General features: G+C 41.8%; 1 long non-coding RNA gene across 2 annotated transcripts in view; it reads left to right on the top strand.

Annotated features, from left to right (window-relative positions):
* The first annotated feature begins 4673 nt into the window (after positions 1 to 4673).
* The window catches only part of LOC309527274, a 439252-nt gene continuing 421013 nt past the window's right edge, over positions 4674 to 22912 (top strand). For both annotated transcript variants that reach the window (XR_014217170.1, XR_014217171.1), the window contains exon 1: positions 4674 to 4795. This is a non-coding gene — a long non-coding RNA (uncharacterized lncRNA). The remainder of the gene's footprint in view (positions 4796 to 22912) is intronic.

Raw genomic sequence — 22912 nt, 5'->3', positions numbered from 1 at the left:
CAGCATTCACACCCTGAAGTGCTGTGTCTGCCCAGGCACAATTTGGCATTTCTGCACATGTGCAAAGCGCAATTTAGCTCTTCTGCACGTGCGGCGAAACCTGGGAGTAATACGTGCCGGTACTTACGGGTTTCCCGTGGTCCGCAACCTGAAAACACATAACCTGAAGCGGCTGTAACATGAGGTATGACTGTATTGACCAAGAAGAGGATATTTTGGCAGGTGCAGGATGCCCTGGACTCAAATGCTACATTGCTGTGGGGAACAAGCCTCTCTTGGGATGTAATGCTCTGAATGCTCTCCAAAGTAGGCCCAGGTGTAAATGTGTAAATAAAGCCATTCTCTCTACCATTCCTCAGATGAAGATAGGGACATTCCTCACTGCCCCACCCAACTGACCCTCCTCGACCCCCCCATTCCCCTCCCCCACAGACCATTTCCTATCAGAAGAAGAATGAGTGCTGCCACCACTACCCCAACAAGACACAGCACACAAGCCCTTCACTGCCCTGAGAAAGCCCCCCAGTCCATATTTTATTTTATTCTTTGATAGATATACAATAATAAAAAACATACACCAATAAATAAATTTTAGAAAGGGGCAAGATTAGACACAGACACACAAAGCATTTTTTTAAATAAAAAAAATCAAGACTGCTTGCACTCTGCTCCACTCCCATTTTCTTCCCCTCCTGCCCTGCCCTTTGCCTGCCCCTCAGAACTGGTGCATCATGTGGAGTTTGGCCTCAGTGGCGGCAACCTTTCTTCCTCCTCTCCTGCCAGCGGTGGCCATGGAGAGGCTATGGAGAGACAACAGGATGTTCCCTGGCAGCTACAGCTGTTGCAGCTGCCGTAATTCAAGACAATTGCCGGCTCCTCCTCCCTGAGCTCAGCTACGGCAGCACTGGCAGGTGAAATAGGGACGTTCTGGGATCAAATCAGAAGCCAGGGTGGCCTTTCGTAATTCCGGGACTGTCCCTGGGAAATCAGGACACTTGGAAGGCAAGTAAGCCATATTTCTTAAAAACACAAGTCTCCACTGTGCTTTGTTTCCCAATGGAAACACAACCCTGAATGAAGGGGAGCAGAAAAGACTATTTATGTATGTGACCATGGCTGTGCGGATGTTATTGGCCCAGAGATAGAAAGAAGATAAAGTCCCCATCAGAGAAAAATGGCAGATCAAGTGGATGGATTGTGCTGAAATGGCTAAAGTGACTGGAAGAATCAGAAATCAGGGAGACCAAAATTTTAATAAGGATTGGGGGGGGGGATTTATAACATATCTTAAAGACAATTGTAAACAGTTAAAATCATTAGTAGGATTGGAATATTGCTTGTAGCTTAATGTTGAATTCGGGAGACAATGGAGAGATAAAAGATCTGGATTATTATAAAAGATGCAGGAGGAAATGATTAACAATAGGACCCACACAGCGGAGGAGGGAAGTCCAAGAGATTCCTTGGAATCTTGTTTACAGACATGTGACTGTAAAATTTTAATCTGGAAAAAAAAATACACACACACACACACACACACACACACATATATGTATATGTGTGTGTATATATATATATATATATATGAATGAATGAAGAAGAAGAGGTTGGATTTGATATCCCGCTTTATCACTACCCGAAGGAATCTCAAAGTGGCTAACATTCTCCTTTCCCTTCCTCCCCCACAACAAACACTCTGTGAGGTGAGCGGGGCTGAGAGACTTCAGAGAAGTGTGACTGGCCCAAGGTCACCCAGCAGCTGCATGTGGAGGAGCGGAGACGCGAACCCATTTCCCCAGATTACGAATCTACCGCTCTTAACCATATGAAACACAAACCTGAGTGCGTGGAACACCCCTGGAATCTTGCTACTGCTCAGCAGAGATTGGGAGTGGCACACAACCTCTCTAACCATCCATAAAACTTGGACTTCCAAGTAAATATGGTTGCCAGGAACACGTTGTGGGAAATAAGTGATTTAGGGGTTAGTTGGTGATAGTCTACCAATGAATAGTTTACCGTCCTGTGATCGTCAGATGAAGGGCGGTATAGAAACATAATAAATAACAATAACAATAGTTTACCATCAACACATTTCCATCTCACATGATACAACCTATGTTTAGATGTGAATATGAGTTAAAGTGTTGCCTGATGCTTACAGGTTCCAGGGAAGGGGAAGTAAATCAGCCAAAGTTTTGCCAGTAACAAACACACACACACAAAAACCCTTTACTGTCTCTTCAAGCTCAGCTCAAGACTTTAGCTGAAAATTAGAGGCAGCAGACTGCATAATGTTTCTCTGCTATCCTCACTAAATTTGAACTGAACATTCATCAATACAGACTCTCTGAAACAGAGGGCACCGTGGGGGAAGCGTAATAGAAGTTAGAGTAAGGAAACTGGGAACATATCTCCAGATGGAGAAAGGGAATGCAAAATTAAATTCTTGATGTGAAAAGGGGGACAATGAACCTTTCTGTATGAGATGCTGTTAGAGAGGAATTCAATTTATTTGCTTTCATTCATATATATATATATATATATATATGGGAGAGAGCTCTACTGAAATAGCCTGAAAGCCTTTTATTACTTATTTCCTCCTCCCCACCCTTTTTAATATGTGGTATAAGTTCTTTTTTTTATTATTTCCCTCAAATGTTAAAGCAGTTCCCATTTTTCTGTTTGTTTCGGACACCTAGCTGTGACCAACAATACCTCCCATTGAATCAGTTCTTTCATCTATTCAGCTTCTTTTATTCCCTTCATCTCATCTCCTCCTTCACCAGCTTACCTCTCATTAACCCTCGGGGTTCCAAACACATTGTATCTCTCTTAAAGATACATATTTTTTTATTCAGACATAAGCCATTTCTGCTTGGTGGATTCGGTTTCTGTAATTCTCTAATACAATAGTTAAGTGCACCGCACATACCCTTTACATTGCAATGAACAATAAGCCCATAATTTATACTGGTGCATTGTATACTTCTCAATTGTATACCACTTTTCCCCCCTCTAGGTTAGACAGTGTAAAGAAAACCTTTTCTTCTTCTAACGTAAAATACGTTGTGAGTCCCTCTGTAGAAATATGCTCACCAATAAATTTGGGTTAGCTTACAAAACCCATTGTTTTCAGCATGTTATCTTGCAGAATGATATAGCTGAAGGTTACAAACACCATCATGCTTTCATTTTCAAATTAAGCCAAGAAATTTTGCTTGTGTTTGTGTGTATCAATGCATTTCTCACTCACATGCTATAATGTAGATTTAAATTTATTATGACTGAAATTCTTCACTGTATGCTTTTCGTCACCTGCTAAAGACATTCCTGTTTAGACGAGCCTACTCAGATGTTTAGAAAGTTTAGGTAATCTGTTTTAGCATTTTAACATTGGTATTCTTTAAAGTGTGGTTGTGATTTTCTCTTGATTTCATTGTTTTGCCTTTTTGTAAATTTGCTTTGTGGTTTTTTTTGTTACAATCAAGCAGAGTATAAATTTTATTAAATGAATGAATGAAAGAATAGTTCCTTGATGCTTACAGGTGCCAGATTAGGGAAACGTTTGCCAGATTTTTAAGTGGGGAATGACTTTGCTGTCCCTTCAAGCTCAGTTCTAGATCTTAGGCTAAAATCAGAGGCAACAGGGCGTATCATATTTCACTGTTAATCTCCCTAAAACTTTTAATTGATTAATGAATTTTGGCTGTGGGTGGAAGTAAGGATGGAAGGATCTGTCAGCTTTGGTCCTCTCACATGTCTCATTTTTCCAATCTTAAATCCAGGTCTTCAGAAATCTGTGGGTGTGTTTTTTCATCATCCTGAAAATTCCTCAGCATTTTACTGCAAATTTCTCCAAATGAACATATTTTTGTGTGCAGTTTTGACAAATGTACATTTTTTTTGCAAGCCATTTCCCCTAATATAATGCATTTTTGCATGTTATTTTCACTAATATATTCATTTTTACACACTGTTATATCTCATATATGTATTTTTGTAAAAACTGGTTGGAGAACTGCATTACAAAATTCGGATAAGTGCAAATTTTGAAGGACGGCTGTGTTCTATATTGTTTCAGAAACTGCGAATTTGTTAGATTTGGCTTTAAAACACTAACTGCATCTAATTTCTGCCCCATCGCTACATGGATGCAAGCACTGTCCCTAGATGAACAGGAGGCGCACCCACTTGGAAAGAGTAGAGGAATATAGATTATCTCTTTCTCAGAGGCCAGGTGTACTCAGGCTTCACTGCTGCTTAGTCAACAGATCTACTAGAAATGGTAATAATAATAATAATAATAATAATAATAATAATAATAATAATAATAAATTTTTTATTTATACCCCGCCCTCCCTAGCCAAGGCTGGGCTCAGGGCGGCTAACAAGCAATAATAAAAACAAGTTGAATGAATACAACTTTAAAAAAACAAGATTAAAATACAACAATTAAAATACTGAAACATTAAAATATTAAAATGCAGCCTCATCAGAGGAGGAGAAAGGAAAAAGGAAAAAGAAAAAAGAAAGAGGGGGAGGGAATCAAATTGGCTCCAAGCCAAAGGCCAGGCGGAACAACTCTGTCTTACAGGCCCTGCAGAAGGAAATCAGATCCTTCAGGGCCCTGGTCTCATGAGGCAGAGCGTTCCACCAGACCAGCCAGAGTTGAAAAGGCCCTGGCTCTGGTTGAAGCCAATCTAACTTCCTTAGGGCCCGGGACCACTAGGGTGTTGCTATTTATGGACCTTGAGTCTCTCCGTGGGGCATACCAGGAGAGGAGGTCCCGTAGGTACGAGGGTCCTAGGCCGTGAAGGGCTTTAAGGGTCAAAAGCAGCACCTTAAATCTGACCCTGTACTCCACCGGGAGCCAGTGCAGCTTGAAAAGCACTAGGTGAATATGCTCCCATGGCAGGGACCCCGTGAGAAGCCTTGCTGCAGCATTCTGCACCTGCTGGAGTTTCTGGGACAGCTTCAAGGGCAGCCCCGCGTAAGCGAATTACAGTAGTCAAGCCTGGAGGTGACCGTCGCATGGATCACTGTGGCCCTCCCCCTCAGATGTTTTTGTGAAGGTCCACGCCCTGTCACAATCTGCCTTTGAAAGTCCCTTGGTTCAAAAGCGCTCTGCCACAAGACATCGTGGACTGCTCTTTGACAAGCTCAAATCTCCAAGGGAGATAGAATTAGATGTTCTATGTTTTATTGGGGGGGGGGACTCTTTTGACTAATCCCATTAAAATCCATAGGACTAAAAAAGTTTCTGCTAAGTCCCATTTCATTGTGTATGTTGTTGTTTTGTTCAGTCAACTCCTAAAAGACTCACACACTGGTGGTAAGGAAATGTGTGTGTGACTGATGATGAAGATTTATTTATATGCCACCCACCTGACTGGGTTGTCCCAGCCACTCTGGGTGGCTTGCAACAAAATGTTGAAACACAAAAGACTCAAACATTAAAAACCTCCCTGTACAGGGCTACCCTCAGATGTCTACAGAAGGTCATATGATTGGTTATCTCTTTGACATCTGACGGGAGGGCATTCCACAGGGCAGGCACAACTACTGAGAAGGCCCTCTGCCTGTTTCCCTGTAACCTCACTTCTCGCAATGAGGGAACCGCCAGAAGGCCCTAAGAGGTGGACCTCATTGTCCAGACCCAGTGGCGTAGCGTGGGTTGTCAGCACCCGGGGCAAGGCAAGTAATTTGCGCCCCCTAACCCATGGATTTGCGCCCCCTAACCCGTGGATTTGCGCCCCTTAACCCTAACCCCCAGATGTTGCGCCCGGTGTGGCCGGGCCCCCCTGCACCCCCCACGCCACGCCACTGTCCAGACTGAATAATGGGGGCGAAGATGCTCCTTCAGGTATACAGAATAGAATTTAAAGGCTCTTTTTCAGATTACTGGTGAACATGTGTTCAAACTGCATTTTGGCCTTTGTCCCACCATTCCAGAACTACGTATGGGAAGAAAAAAGCACAATTTTCAGTCTACACATAATGGATTATAAGAATAACCTTGCTCTGGAGAGCATGTGTTCTAGAGGCATGCATCACTCTGTGTGGGGGCTGAATAACAAGGGGAATTGGGGTGATTGTAGAGCCTTTTCCTCCCTCCCAAGTTAAAGCATGATGTCAGTACCCCCCACGCCATGTCAGACCACGTTCTCTATAGTTCTCTTGGTTCTCTTAGCTTCAAACACGCCCCATATAGTAATTCCAATTGCAATGGATATGCCACCTGGAGGAAGAATAGTTTTTTCTCATTGGCGGAAAATGCAACAGCTCTGTAATTGAAATGCTACCTCAGTGCATCTGAGCTGAGTATATCAAATAACAATTGTGCATTATGAAGATTACTCTGCCCTTGATTAAACTTAGCTTCTAGAAATACTTTTGGGATCTTAAGAAATACTTTTGGGACCCACTAGAGCCAGTGTGGTGCCTTCTATATGCTGTTGCTCTACATTCTCCATTATCGCTGACTATTGGTCACCCTGCCAGGGGGCTGATGGAAACTGAAGTTTAATACCATCTAACTGGCACCATGCTGGCCACTGAGCCCTATCTCCTCCTCCGTTCTGTTTGTTTCTGTTTATATAAATTCACAACTTCTGATGCGGCTGTTTCCTTGAAAAGGGAGGTAGATAACTGTGGCGTTTGCCCTCCTAGGTGGGTCATAGGGAAAGGGTTAAATGAGTGTGAAGTGATTGGCCAGTGGGAACCCAAGGGGATGAGTTAGAGTTAGAGTTGGAGTTGTGTGGAAGTCAGTTGGGAGTTGGAGAAGGAAGAGGGAGGATGTCTGTGGGTTGGTTGAGTTGTGTTGTGAGAGAGTGAGAGAAACTGACAGGAGGAGTCAGATAGACAGTTGGGATAATCAGTTAGCAGTTATTAGGAAAGGTATAAGCCGGTATAGAAATTAAGATTAAGAAACTGACAAGAAAAATTATCTGAAACCATAAACTTGTTAAGGCTTATAAAATAAACTTGCTTATTTGATTTAATGCTAACAACTGTCTGGACTCTGTGTGTACCCGAGAGAAACGGGTTGGTGGCAACGGGAAAGCAATCACAGTGGTGGCACAGGGATCAATAGACCGTCAAATGTCCAGGGACCCTGTGTGATCGCCACAATAACCTATGGTCCTGATGGACTCCAAAATCCCATCAGCCCCAGTCAGCATGCCCAGTGGTCTGCAACGATTGGAGATGAAGACCAGCCACATCTGGGGGTCACAAATTAGCCACCCCTGCTTTGAAACATGAACAGTCGTACATTGGAAGTCAAACGGAATCCGTTCCGGAGGTCCATTTGACTTCCAAAATGTTCGGAAAACAAAGCACGGCTTCTGATTGGCTGCAGGAAGCTCCTACAGCCAATTGGAAGCCACGGAAGCCCCAGCAGACATTGGGCTTCCCAAAAAAATGTTCGGAAACTGGAACACTCACTTCCTGGTTTTGATTGTTCAGCAATAAAAGAAATGTATATTCATAGATGCTGATACAATGTATCAGGAATGCAGATGCTGCCGAATACTGAGGCTAACAATTGGGCCATTTAGCTTAATATTGTCTATGCTGACTGGCAATGGATCCCTTGTGTTAATATAGTTTGTTCCTGGGTCAAGGGAAAGTATTTGAAGAGGGAACTTCCTGTAGATGTGAGTGGGAGGAGGAAGCCAGCATGGGCCTGGAGGCTGAGGAGTAAGAGTGAGCTGTGTGTCTACTATACAGTGGTACCTTGTTCTCGAATGGCTTAGTTGCCGAACAAATCAGCTCCCACACGCTGAAAACCTGGAAGTAAGTGTTCTGGTTTTCAAACGTTTTTCGGAAGCCAAACATCCTACGCGGCTTCCGCTTGAGTGCAGGAAGCTCCGGCAGCCAATCAGAAGCCGTGCCTTGGTTTTCAAACAGTTTTGGGAGTCGAACGGACTTCCGGAACAGATTAAGTTCAAGAACCAAGGTACCACTGTGCTTACCTAAAGCTGTTGCATATGAGTATACCAGAAGTGCCTGGAGTCTGTTTCTAAGCAGGGAAGCCATACTGGATAACAACACACCTTGCAATCCAACGAATCAAATTATTGGCTTCTGCTACCCTACTTTCTGCATACCGCCACAAATGTCCCAGAAAAAAACAGGAAATCAGTCCTTTTTTTTTTTTTTGCAGGAGCATGGCAGTCGTTTGAGTTGCTATGATCTTGCACAACTTCACAGAGTCATTTTTTCCTGGGAAAAAATGCTTTTTTGGAATAACGATCTTGTGCAGAGCCCCAAAATGCATGTTTTGGGGTGCCATGCCTGAAAAAAGAACTTTTGGGGATGGCAAGAGTATTGTTAGCCCAGAAATGGAAACAAGAAGAAATTCCGACAAAAGAAGAATGGCAAACGAAATTAATGGACTATGCAGAATCGGACAAAATGACAGGAAGGGTTCGAAACCTGCGGGACCAGAGATTTACAGAAGATTGGAAGAAGTATATGAATTATTTGAAGAGCAACTGTAATCAACAAATTACTTTAGTAGGACTACAAGAAGTTTTGTAAGGAGAAATATACGAAGTGTTACAAAGTAGAAAAAGATAGAGATATTGGTTATGAGTTTGAAATGTAATAGGGAAGATAAGAAATGCATACTGAGAGATTAGATTGGAAAATGTTCAGACAGGATTGATGGAAGTCAAAAATTTGAATAAGATGTAAAAGTATGTTTAATTACTGTTGAAAATGATATGTTAAAAAAAACTAATAAAAATTATATTTTAAAAAAAGAACTTTTGCGGAGGAACCACAGCACGAAATCGCATGAGATCACCGCAACCGAATTGGCCGCCAAGCTCTCACAATAAAAAACGGGAAAATGGCATTTGGGAAGATGGCGTCCCGGACTTTGGCTTCAGAGTGTTGGAGGGTGTGACTGCTGAAGCGGCGGACTAAGCCTGGAAACTTCTGCATGTATAGCATGTGCCCTACTGCTGAGTTCAGGCCATATTGATACAACAGATTGCTGGTGTACAACAATATGATCTGCCAGACATTTGTAAAATTTACTTCACACTGAAACACATGTAATATCAACAAATGTTTTGAGGCCAGAACTGTTTGCTATGGATCAAAACATCCTCTGCAGTGAATCAAAAGTAGTGTGGTTATTTACACCAGCTGTGGAATCGGTGATATGGCTGATAAAGAATGAATCCCCATGTTCTTCAGGATCAGATAGTCAGCCCTTGCATCTGGTTGCAAAGTTAAACCTGCAGAGGCTCAGAGCAAAGTAATTTTTGTTGTGGTCTTCAGCTTTGAAGTTCACTTCCCTAACAGCAGTCTGTATAAGCAAAGGTAAAGGGAAAAACAGATTAAAAAGCAAACTTTTGGTTGAAGTGTTTTGCATGGTCAGGATCTGTTTTATTTGTGATAGTTTGAGTAGATTGCATAGATTTCAATTTTGTATTTCGAAAGTTTGAGGATTTACAGAGCCCATGTAAAACTCCTATTGATTTTGATAGGTGCATACTGCATGTATTTAGACAGCTATTTTTCAGGGCCGTTGATGCTGTCCTGCTAATAAGAACAGCATTAATATCCCTGGTGGTTGGTTGTTTTTTTTAACAAGACACAAAACCTATATATTGTCATGTAATTGTACCTTTATTACTCAAATTAGAATCCATCAATGAGTCTGGAAACATTTCATCACTGGTTCTTGCTCACTGTTTACAGAAGTTTAGCTTTATGTTACAGGAGGCTTAATTGTCTCATCAGGTTTATATGAGCTCATTTCTAAGTATCATGTCTGGGACTATAACATCATACATCTGCAGTAAGTGTGCATTTAGTGAGCACACCCATCTTGAAACTTCAATGAAGGAGGGGGACTTTATGGCAGGTCTTGAATGCACATTTACTGTGAAATAAGTGAATAATAATACTAGGTTATTTTGGAAAGTGTTCTTTTATGCAATCACTGCATTTAATACAATCACAAAATGGCAGCCCAACAGGTGGTCTTTTCATAGTGTTAAGCCACAACAATTGGAACAAAAAGGACACCAGAATCTAATGTTCTTCAGAATGTAAAAAGCTGTTCACTTCCTTTTGTGAATTTTCAGATTTAACCATGTTCATTATTGTTGAGCCACAAATGCAGGACATTCTTTTTTGACATTTTGCCATAAATAGACACTGACTGAGGCTGACTAGCCAGCTAGCTGTTTTGTCACAGGCTAGCGGAAACGAGCCATTTAACAATGAGTAGCCACTCTTGGTTCTTAAATGGCCGAGGAAAGTACCCGTTTTGACATGTTGCAAATGTAGCGAAGTCTAGGATAACAAAAGAATATTTGACAAAGGATGGAGTTTCTTTTCCGATATTTTTCCCCAAAAGTAAGTATTTAATTCTGGCCTAATGAAGTTGCAAAGACGATTTGGTGTCACACTGACAGCTCTTGAAGCTCTGAAAATATACTTGGGCATTGTGACTTGAACCATTCATGCAGCCTCCTTTGGGAGGGCCCATTATTTAAACAGTAATTATGAACTTCGTGGGGCAAGGAGTGAGAGGCTGGAATCTGATACTTGTTTGTTAGATTTTTAAAAGTAGAGAAAGTACCTTGTTACAGGGATCGTGCAGCCCTATCCTATGCAAGTTAACGTCAGAAGTAAATCCCACGAGTTTAGGGGGCCTTTGTTGCAGGTAAGTATATGAAGGATTTCAGTAGCCTCAGTCTCATAAAAAAGTGACAATAAGTGACCATGAATCAGAATTTAATTTACCTACATAAATAGTGTTTTGTGTGTGGATTTTCTGCTTGTGGGATAAATATGACCTATTTATTTGATTGATTGATTGATTGATTGATTGAAGATTTGCATGCCACCTTTCCACAAGAAAGTTTGTGCTCACAGCAACGACATCAAAACACAGTTCATTCAAAACAGAAATAAATAATACAAAAAAACCCCTAACCATATGACATTCAAAAGGAAAATATCACAAAGCAATTCAGTAACAATACATTTCAGTGACATAGCAGTGACGATGCTACTGAAATAAGCAAATGAACAACGCTATATACTATTTTCTCAGCAATGGTGCCAGCCCAAGCAATTAGGACCTGGGCAGAGCATATGCTCTTGTAGCGCTATAAACCTTCAGGGCACATAGCCATGCTGCCTCAAAAATTTGTTGGTGTGAATAGAAACATGAGATATGGAGCTATGCAACTGCCAAAGAAAATACTACAGTATTTGAATGGAAATCAAGGCCTTTAGCCTTTAGTAACTGTGTGAACTTTTCTCGAAAGAAAGAGGAGGTTACCTCCCCTGGCATCCCTGGCTTGCCTTAGGAGTGTGTGTGTGTGTGTGTGTGTGTGTGTGTGTGTATGTGTGCATTTGCATCAATCTATAGATTCTATTCTCAGTTGTCCTAGCAGCAGACCCTCTGGCTCTACCTGGGGATTCCAGCTGTTGATGCCAACCCTGGCTCCATACCTTCCTCTGAGGCTACTGTAGACAAACAGACAGACATAGATACAATGCCTGTGTGCTGGGATCTGGAGAAGCTCGCCACTAGTTCTGCGAGGGAGTTTCAGCTTGCCCTTCTAAGCAGTAGACCCTTCGCCAGCCCCATTTCGCAAGGCTCTTGAAATTAAAACAGATTGCGATATGGCATCGAGGAAGGGTGATTCAGCTCTTCAGTGCAAAATGGAGTTAAGGAACAAAAAGCACAAGACCCTTGGCTAGGCCTAAGTAGCTCTTTGCACCTCAGCTGTGGTGTCTAAGGACATGGCAGTAACTCAACCATGACTCACAGATTTTGCTCTCGGAGAAAAGAAATAAGAGGAGGAGCCAGTCTTCCAGCAACATTTGAGGTGTCTCCCTGGTCACAAAAGACGCCTCTCAGAAAGATGAGCTCGTAAGTTTATAATCATGATTTTGTCTTCCTGTGAATATATATACCTGTAGGTCCAGGGTGGCGTATAAATTCTAATAATAATAATAATAATAATAATAATAATAATACCCCTTTAGACTTTGAACTGTTGAAACAGTCCAGAACAAGGGCGTCGGCTCCTAGGGGCCGAGCCCATTTGATTCCCCCTATATTTTGGGGGTAGGAGCCAGGACCCCACTATGCCCAAAAGCATGGAGCTGAAGAGTGGAGCCAAGCAGCGGCGGAGTGTACGCCCACGCTGCCCAGAGTGGGGCACAGAGTCTGCCCTCCCACACAGCACAGTTCAAGGTGTGAGAGGGGCAGGGAAGCTGCTCCCCACTCTCCTCCTTCTCTCCGCTGCGGGGTCAGACCTGACCCCGCAGCGGAGGTGGAGCTGCTGCGGCTGGGCACGCCTCACTGCGGCCAAGTTGGGGTGCTCTCTGCCACCAGGCCGGGCCAGGTGCGATGCGCCAAGGAGAACTTGCCTATTCTCCTCCCCTGGGTCAGGCCTGACCCAGGGGCAAGGAGTTGCACCAGGCACAAGCTCCACAACCAAGGCACAGCTCCTCCTGGCCTGGAGCCAGGCTTTGATGAAGAAGCCTGCTGTGGGGGCGCCTGTTTTCGTCCCCTCTCAAAATTGTGCCCGGGGCCACGGCACCCACGGCGCCCCCCGGGCTACGCCTCTGGAGCCGAGTGCAGCAGGTCTCCAGTGGCTGGCTCCTTCTCATCCTTCTCCTGCCGTGAAAGATCACATGCTTGCCTGAGCTTTAGAATCTTCAACAGACGCCTTGCTGTGAGTGCCCCCAGCAAGCAAGTGGCTGCTGGAAAAAGAGCCTTCTTGGTGGTGGCACCCCATTTGGCACCTTTTTTCATAGATCTTTTCAGCACTATGTGAAGTTGCGGGGTTTTCAGTTCTCACTAGCTTTTAAAAGATGAACTTTTATCCCGCTGCTTGTATATTGTTTATTTTTAGTTATATGTCAATTTAGGTTTGGATCTTTTCCTGTTGGAAACTGTCTTTTTAATAATATTTTAAATTGTATTGTATTTTTCTATATTTGTGGGCTGACAACAGAACTATGTTCTGGGATGGCCTGATATAAATGCTGTAAAATAAATACATATGCTTATTTATTTATCATATTATTATATTTAAGGACTATACATTAATGTTTAAATTGTGGAAATGTTCTGGTCTTTGAATCATTGAAATAATGGCTCATTTATGAACAATTTCCCCTGAACAATGAATTAAGCTACAGCTTCACCTAATTTTAAGCTACTGCATAAACTATAAAGGGGAGGGGGTGGCAATAAGCCTTTGCTTTTGCCAAAGTCATGAAATGATGAAAAGCTTCTGCCAGGTTCATGAGAGGCTTTGCTTATTTCATGAATTATGCAAAGACATTATTGATTTCATGAATTAGACAGAGAATTTGTTCAATTCATACAGTCTGTTTCATGAGCTGGGCAAATCTGTTGCCCATTTTGACAAAAAAAAATCAGACTCTGCTTCATGAGTCAGGCAGAGGCACTATACAAATGCACTATACAAATGCAGTAATATTTAGCTTACTACATGAATGAAGCAATTTTTGAAAGTTGGCAACACCTATACTCTACAACTGATAATGTTCAGCTGTGAAGAATAATGTGTTTGAGAGACTGGCTAGTTCTGGTCTGAAGCCTTGACACTGTTTTGAAATTTGCATGCTAGTAAAAGCTACTAAGGGATGTGGGTGGCACTGTGGGTTAAACCACAGAGCCTAGGGCTTGCCGATCAGAAGGTTGGCGGTTCGAATCCCCACGATGGGGTGAGCTCCCATTGTTCGGTCCCAGCTCCTGCCAACCTAGCAGTTTGAAAGCACGTCAAAGTGCAAGTAGATAAATAGGTACCACTCCGGCGGGAAGGTAAATGGCGTTTCCGTGCGCTGCTCTGGTTCGCCAGAAGCAGCTTGGTCATGCTGGCCACATGACCTGGAAGCTGTACGCCGGCTCCCTCGGCCAATAAAGCAAGATGAGTGCCACAACCCCAGAGTCGGTCATGACTGGACCTAATGGTCCCTTTACCTTTACCTTTAAAAGCTACTAAGAAATGATTGAGTAGAGAAGGGAACCCAGACTGCTGCTTTGCTCTGACCATAACTTTATAAATCAGGTTCTGCTGTACTATGGAAGAATTGCTTTAACTTCCTCTATATGAAGGGGAGAAATCCTTTAGATAAGGGAAAGGGATGAGGCTTGAACAGAGACCTTGTTTAAACATCAAACAATTTTGGAAACAATATACAATGAAATGAAAAAAAAATGTTCAGATATTCATTTAGGAAAACATCAGAAGGTTTCCTATTGGGAATAGTACCAGGAAGTCTAAATGAAGAAGATAAGACATTATATTTATACGCAACAGTAGCCGCAAGGCTATTGATTGCGAAAAATTGGAAAAGTGGTATTATACCGACAAAAACAGAGTGGCTTGCCAAATTATTGGAGTATTACAATATATCCAAAACAATGGGAGAAATTGGAAGGATCTCAAAAGAGAAGATAGACAAGGACTGGTGTTTAAAGGATACCTGCAAAATTATATTGAAAAATCAGAACTCCTATTAGAATAAACAAGTAGAATAAACAAGTTCCGTTATAAATACTGAAATACTAAATAAGATGGATAACAATGTGTAACAGAAAAAAGAAGCAGAAAATTGGTTTAAACATGTGTGAAAGAAAGTAATAGAAGTGGAAAGAAATTGCAATTGAGTAGATTGGAAGTCTAACACAAGGGTGGGGTGAGGGATGGGGGTGGGAAAAGGAAGTATTTGTGGGATTGAGTGTGGGTATGTATGAATATTTTTAAGGATTGTATGAAATGTATGCTTGTATGTTTGTATATTCGTAACATGTACGTATTAATGTTGAATTATTTTAATAATAATTAATAAAAAAAGAACAGAGACCTTTACATATAATGCCTGTGCATGTTTCAGCTAAATACCTGTATGGAGATGTTGGTGGTGACAGTGTGATGCTTGCTCAGACATCTGCTTAGACATCAGTGTGTCCATACTACTCCATGTCAGTAGATGGATTGGGGAATGGTGGTAAGGATTTGGATCATCAAGAGAGAAACCCCAGTACAATTCTAGTCATGCACAATTAGGCAGCTACATTCCTATCTGCATATCCAGGCAGTTCAGAGAGGCTTGGAGGAGCATGTTGATGTAGTTGGGGAGCCTGGTTCACACCTGCCTCCAAATGGACCAGACACAAGGGGCTGGAACCATGAATGGAATTCTGCTGATGGATTACTGCCAGTAAAGGAAAGTGGGGTGCAATTTTCACTGACTTCTCCTTCTCCCTGGAGCTCCTAGCACCCCCTGAAAAGGTACTGTGTAAGGTTGGGAGACCCTCTGGAAGAGTGTGAGAGGTGTTGCAGATGGAAGGGAATTTGGTAAGTATTACCTCCCATCCAAGGTGGCGCTGTGGGTTAAACCACACAGCCTAGGACTTGCCTATCAGAAGGTTGGCGGTTCGAATCCCTGCAACGGGGTGAGCTCCCGTTGCTTAGTCCCTGCTCCTGCCAACCTAGCAGTTCGAAAGTACACCAAAGTGCAAGTAGATAAATAGGTACCGCTCTGGCGGGAAGGTAAATGGCGTTTCCGTGCGCTGCTTTGGTTCGCCAGAAGCAGTTTAGTCATACTGGCCACATGACCTGGAAGCTGTACACCGGCTCCCTTGGCCAATAAAGCGAGATGATCACCGCAACCCCAGAGTCGGTCACGACTGGACCTAATGGTCAGGGATCCCTTTACCTTTTTTACCTCCCATCCAGCATCCCAGTAAAGGGAAGAAACACTTCCATTTACAGAAGCAAATACACTGGATCATGCCCATTGGCTGTGCAGCTGATCCTTATGATCATTCTTAACGCTGGGTTCAAACGGTGCTTGAACCATGCTGGGAAAAGGCCTGAATGAAACCCACAAGACCCACTCAGAATTCCTCCCAATCTTAAATCATTTCCCACAACAGCTTATTAAAAAAATAATAATAATTACAGGTTGGGGGCATTGACAAAAGATAAGGTGATGAGCCTTCTCTGCTCCACGCCTCTCCTTCTTTCCTTCAAGCACTGAACACAGACAGATCAGGAATAGACAGCCTGAGAAAACAAAGCAATGTAGATCTGGAGACCAGACTGCCTCCCTCAGCCAGGCAGATTGTCAAAGAGGAGCATGGTGCAGAGATTCAGACTCAGAGAGGGTGGATCAAAAGGCCCTGAATGGAGACCAGGGTGTGTGTGGTGAAATCACAGCCTCCTCTGTAGTTTTCTGGGATAACAGGGGCATCACAAACAGTTGTAGGCGACAGGAAGGCCTGATTCCAAGTCATCTGAGCTCTGGAGTCACGGTGAAATCCTGAAATGAATGGCAAAGCACTTGACCTCAGCAGAGCCCAGATCTTGCCCATTGTTGCCTACATGCGCAGAGAAGGGTATAATTCTCATTTTCAACAGAAATGAGTTTGTAGCAGCTGATTTAGCCTGGCTGCTAGTTGAAGATTCCCAAATAACAGGGGCACATTGTGGAACGGGGTAAATAGACTGTAAAGAAGAAGAACAATTGGTAGGCAAATATATTGATAAATAATTTGCTTGTCTTCATTGTGAATTTTCTGCACAAATCTATTTTAATCTCCCAGCCAAATGAATTGTTCGTCCCATTGTTATGTTCCTCGCGGTTTGGCAATGAATAAAAATCAGTACAATAATAGTATAAATGGCATGCAAATAGTTATCAACAGTAGACCATCTGTATTGGACAGAAATCCGTGCCTCAATTAGGTGATCATAAAAAGCAAAACAGATGTGGATGAATCAGCGGGGGAGGGGGATGCGAAACGGACTGAATGCTGATGTTTGTTGTTCACATACAGACCTTTTCAATAATCCGAGATGGGTAAATTACACTAATTAACCTTTAAAAATTAGATGATTTCTAAATAATAGGTTTTAAACAAAGCCTGTTCTCTTCATTGTAGCTCTAAGTGTTTTGTTCATGACAAAGCGCTGTTTCATTTGAAGATTTACAAAGGTGATTACCTAACTCTGGCTCTTTTTCCCTTGCTAATTATTTTATGCCAAACCCACATCTATCTATCTGGGGAGTAAAACTCGGGCAGCGCTGAAAACAGTATTGAGAAGTGACATTCAAATATTCTGATTAGTTGTTGCACTGGAGAGAGATAAAAGACTTCTTCTTTTCTTTTCTTTCTGCAAACAAGTAGTTTTGCTAACGACTCTTGGGCCAGCTCTCGCTAGAAAAGGGTAATTTTGCCTTTATGAAGCATGAAGGTGAATTTTATTTCCCAGTTGCAATACTGTTTCTGGAAATGACCTGCAATGCAAGGGATCAGGTTCAACAGTGTAGCCTTCATTGGCTCCTCAAATAACAAAATGACATAAGAACATGAGCACCACTGGATCAGCCCAACTGGTCCAGCATCCAGTTCTTATGTTGGCCAATCAGATATTGTAATAATAATAATAATAATAATAATAATAATAATAATAATAATAATAATAATAATAATTTATACCCTGCCCATCTTGCTGTGTTTTCCCTAGTCACTATGGGCAGCTCCCAACCGAATATTAAAAGCACAGTAAAACATCAAACATTAAGAAGAGAAGAAGAGGAGTTTGGATTCGATATCCTCCTTTAACAAGGAGTCTCAAAGCGGCTAACATTCTCCTTTCCCTTCCTCCCCCACAACAAACACTCTGTGAGGTGAGCGGGGCTGAGAGACTTCAGAGAAGTGTGACTGGCCCAAGGTCACCCAGCAGCTGCATGTGAAGGAGCGGAGACAGGAACCCGGTTCACCAGATTATGAGACTACCGCTCTTAACCACTACACCACACTGGGCTGCCTTCTGATGTCTTCTGAAGGTCAGATAGTTGTTTATTTCCTTGACATCTGATGGGAGGGTGTTCCACAGGGTGGGCACCAATACCGAGAAGACCTTATCAGCTGCCTTATACTGAATCAGACCATTATATTACCTTCTTTACATGCATCATCTAAAAGCAGGTAAAATGTCGCATCAAGTCGTCTTGTCATGTTGACATCCACTCTATTCAAGCAGCGCTCACAATGACACTTTCAAAACCAACTACTTTGATCCACTGACTGGATAAAGGAAAACTACTTAGCTTCTGTGGGCAGGGCTGGAGAAGATGAGCTGTAAAGCCACACACACTTCACCCTGCCTCATGGGTAGGCCGACTCTGGCTACACAGTAAGTTTAATGGTGTCCACTACATGTCTTCTTATCATAACCACTGAAGAAGAGTCTTCATAAAAGACAGGGAGTTTATTCCTGGTGCAAAGGCTGTGTGGATACTTGAGCTGGCATGGAATCTTGTTCATGAAAATTCCACGCCTGAAGTTACCATCTAGCAACCCAGCCGAAAGTTGAGCAGGTTGGGGCACGAAACCAGAGTCAGCTGGTTAAATAGTACAACCCTATTGGTTCTTTTTTATTGACCGATTCCTTTGGAGTTGGTAACATCACCATCTTCTGGCCAGCAATAGCGCAGCAAAGATCAGATCTCCCCCAGCAAGCTACCATGGCAGCAAATGATGGCATCTTAGCCCCTTTGCCAGAGTTCTGGTTTAGTGATGTCCAACACTTTTCATGTTCTAGGATGTGGTCTGCCTGCACAGCTGTCGGTCTGCCTGACCATCAGGCGCAAGTTGATAATTTGCAAGTGCTTCTTAAAAAACTCTCTTTCAAAATTATTGCCAACCTGCTTTCCTCTTTAGTTTTTATGCCAGATTATTTGCTTAGTGTTTAAGAGTGAAAACTCCTCAGTGGTAGCGCAATTCCATAATTAAAACCAAACAAAGAGATCACTTATGATTTATTAAGGGTAAAACAAAAAAAATCTATTACTGTTCTAAACAATGTTGGAGAGAATAGTGAACAGTTCAAGCTTCCCGAACCACTCATATTTCCTGCTGATGTGAGGGCTGTTCAAAAAGGCACTTCACTTTTTGGTTTGTTTATTAAAATCCTGCACTTGGCTATAAGAAATTAGCCTCCTAGAGATGAATCGCTCCTTTCACAGAAGAACTTGCAGCAAAAGCAGACATTCCAGAATCAGACAATAATAGAAGACCAACTAATGTGTTACATGGCCTGTATCTGGGTATAGCATCGAGTCGAGTTTACTTTTTCAGGCAGGAAAAGGGTGGTTCTCATGGAATGGCTTTTACAAAGTATCTGTTAATTTTAGGTGGTTGTGCAATATTACAGAGTTATGTTAACATGAAGCAGAGCTATTGTAAATAGTGGCATCATGACCGAACAGGAACAGGGAATGAATGGTCTTTTAAACTGTCCGTACCAGGTAACTACCGTACATCAGAAACACCTGACTTGTCTGTGAAATGTTCTGTAGTCTTGTAGTTCAAGATGTGAAATTCTACTGCGTTCTTGCTATTCTCTTTCAGAGATCAGAACTACCCCTTCCTTTTTCAGGCATCAAAGCGTTATTCCCACTTGAAGAGGGAATAAGTAATTATCCTTTTCTCTCCCTTCCTCCACCCCTTTTTTTCCCTACAAGCACTGACTCACTTGTGCAGATTCAAACAGAGGATGCTCTTGTGTCCAGAGTGAATAACTTTTTAATTCACTCTAGTTCAGAGAGATGCTTCTAGGAAGAGACCTGTTTATAGGTACTATCAGAAAAAGTATCAGAGTCTGTAGTGTTGAATAGTCTGAAAATGGGAGTGGAAGAAGTCTGCAGGTCTGATTAGATTATACCATTCTAGGTGCAAAACACTTTGTGGCTTTACTATAGTAATGGTTGTCAGGTGTGATATATGTTGTTTGAATTTATACACTCATGAATAAGTTAATTTATAAAACAGGTTAATCTAATCAGCTTCCCATTAAGTTATCAGTGATTTTGCTGTATCATCTTATACACTGTCTGAATTATTACAAAGACCTGGCCTTGCTTGCAGTACAGTTATTTTCTATCAATTTCTGATCATCATTGTTTTTATGCCTTTTTATTTCTCTGTTCTGTATTTATTTAAGAGCTTATAAATCTGCTTTGCGACTCAAATTCCCAAAGCAGCAAGCAACATTAAACTGTATTTTTAAAATCCAAGAAAAGATACACTAGCCTTTCTCAATCTTGGGTCCTCCAATGTTTTTTGCCTACAACTCCCATGATCCCTAGCTCATAGGACCAGCGGTCAGGGATGATGGGAGTTGTAGGCTAAAAACATCTGGGGACCCAAGGTTGAGAAAGGCTGCAACCAACAGCATCACCTTGACAATAGGAAAAATAATACAAACTAAACTAATCTCTGTCAAACTTGGAAGTTAAAAGCCCCCTTAGTCCTAATAGCACTAAGTGGGCTAAGCTCTTGAATGAGACAAATCTCAAGCTGTAATGGTTCCATAAACATTGCATAGCAACAGCGTATGCTTCGTGTGTTATTGTAAACAACTTTTTACAATATAGTGGTATGTGAATATTTTTATAAATAGGCAAGAATAAAAATTGCTGAATGCAATCTAGCCTCCAAAGGTAACACTTTGCAGCAGAGAGGAGCGACAGAATCTCTGTGGTTGGTGTGGTACATGTGGGGAAAGGTACTCTCTTGGGTATTCTTGATGTGGGCTTCAAAGCAGAGTTGACAACACCCCAACCTGCCCTGTGAGATGCATGATGGGTCTACATACTAGCAATGGCTAGGGCCCAATCCCAAAGTGAAGTGTGTGTGTGTGTGTGTGCGCGCGCGCGCACACACACACACACACACATTCACATGCCCATACCATTCACAAGTGCACCAGATTCAGATCAGAGTTTAAGGATGAAAAGCAGGGTCTTTAAATTAGCCTGGAAACAAACTGCTAATCAGTATTGGCTCTTGGAAGTTGACATCCATCTTTCATTCTGACTTCAGCACATTTGATCTACTGACGTTTCACAGGCAGCCCTGTGTATTATTACAGCAGTCAAACTGAGAGGTTACAAGGGCCTGCTGAATAGTGGCAACAAGGTCTCTTTTTACAGAAAGAGGATGTTATAGTATTAGCCCTTTCCTGTTGCTGTTCTATAGCATGCTGCTGCCCCAGATTCTGCCACTGCTGAATACGATAGCCTTACCTTCCATTGATTCCCTCCCCCCAATTCATTATTACAGAAAAAAACCAGAATTGCTAAAAACATAGAAACAATCATGGGGGGGGAAATGAAATACTGATAGAATGAAAACTATGTATACATATAAAATATGTATAAAACATAATAATTACAATAAAAACAGAACACCACCAGCCTGTTCATTTGAAGCACTAAGTTTACAAAATCCTGTAGGAAGGAAAGCAAGGAAGGAGCCAGACTAGCTTCCCCAGGCTCTGGAGTCTGGGAGAAGCACTGAGAAGACGCTCTGTCTCATGCCTAAGCTGATGGCCATCACTAGATCTTGTGGAAACAAATTTCACAGTTTAGCTATGTAATGTTTGAATTTCTTATAATGCTTTATGTGGAAATAGTTCAATTATGGTTGTGTACTTTTTGATGTGTTCAATTTATTGTTTAGGACTACCTTTGCAGTTTGTAACTTTAACTATGGAAAGGTGGCATACAAATAAATTATGATTGTTTCCAAATGTCTTTGTATTGTCTGTAAATGTTTGGTTACTTTGTTACCTTTAGAAAATGCCAGGTAAAGTTGTAGAGTACTTAGTCCCTATGCCTAAATTTAGCCTCTTTCAATTTGACACAGCCAGTTTTATTGAGTATTTTCCTACGCCCTCCAACTTCTAATGTAGTAAAATTGACATGGGGTAGTATGAAACTGACATATACAGGTGTGGTATTTTTCTACCCCAAACCAACTTGCCTGTGTCTGGGGTGTTAAAATATTCTAAAACAAAACCATATGTATTCTATCAGAAGGTATCTACCCCCCTTGCTTGATTTTTGCTTTTAAAAAATGCCCTACCCCCAATATTAACATTGCCTGGGGTTAAAAAGCACCCTATTTGTAGAATTCAGTTGGGTTTCTTAAGATATTTTTGTTACAGAATGATAACTAAATAAAAAGGCATCTGCAAGTAGGTATGTGGTATAAATGTGGGGATGTTGTTTACCAATGTGCAGGTGACAAATTAGGAGAACTAGACTGTAGGTCTACTTCTGTGTAAATTCTGCAGTGAAGAGTGATTCCGTGATGAATTACTATCCCATTTTCTTGGAAGTTCTATTGGCCATGTAACATTTAACCTTAAAAGGCAGATAATAAAAGTTTGTAATGATGAAGTAGTTGTATTCCTCCAATAAACCCATCAGTTCAATTAGATGAGAGACTAGAGAATTGTTCATGAGTAGGCTTGTCAAACAGTGAAAATCCAGACAGAAAAAGCTGTTCAGATTTTCTGGCAAATTCACAAAAAAATAAATAATAAATAATAATAATAATAATAATAATAATAATAATAATAATAATAATAATAATAAATTATTTGTACCCCGCCCATCTGGCTGGGTTTCCCCAGCCACTCTGGGTGGCTTCCATAGAAACCAAAAATACAGTAAAATATCACAGATTAAAAACTTCCCTGAACAGGGCTGCCTTAAGATGATATATGAATATATGAAGCTTTTGAGCTATTATGAGGGGAAATTGCCAAAAATGGCACTGTCAACATGGGTTGCCATACATCCAGATTTCCCCAGACATTTTTTGTGATTTCCACCCAGACACTATTTCTGACTGCAGTATTCCAGATATTTCTGGGTAATTCTGGACGTACGACGACCCTATTCAAGCGCACCACACTGAGCTTTGTGGCTAAGACAGGCCTTTAACCAAGATTTGCCTAGTCCACAACAACCAACACTTTCCCTACTACAACACACTTGCTGTTGGTGCTCATTACCACAGCAGTAG

Source organism: Podarcis vaucheri (genome assembly GCF_965113315.1).
Source record: "Podarcis vaucheri genome assembly, chromosome: 1".
NCBI lineage: Eukaryota > Metazoa > Chordata > Lepidosauria > Squamata > Lacertidae > Podarcis > Podarcis vaucheri.
The sequence above is the reverse complement of the archived record's forward strand: the minus strand, read 5'-3'. Positions and strand labels throughout refer to the sequence as shown.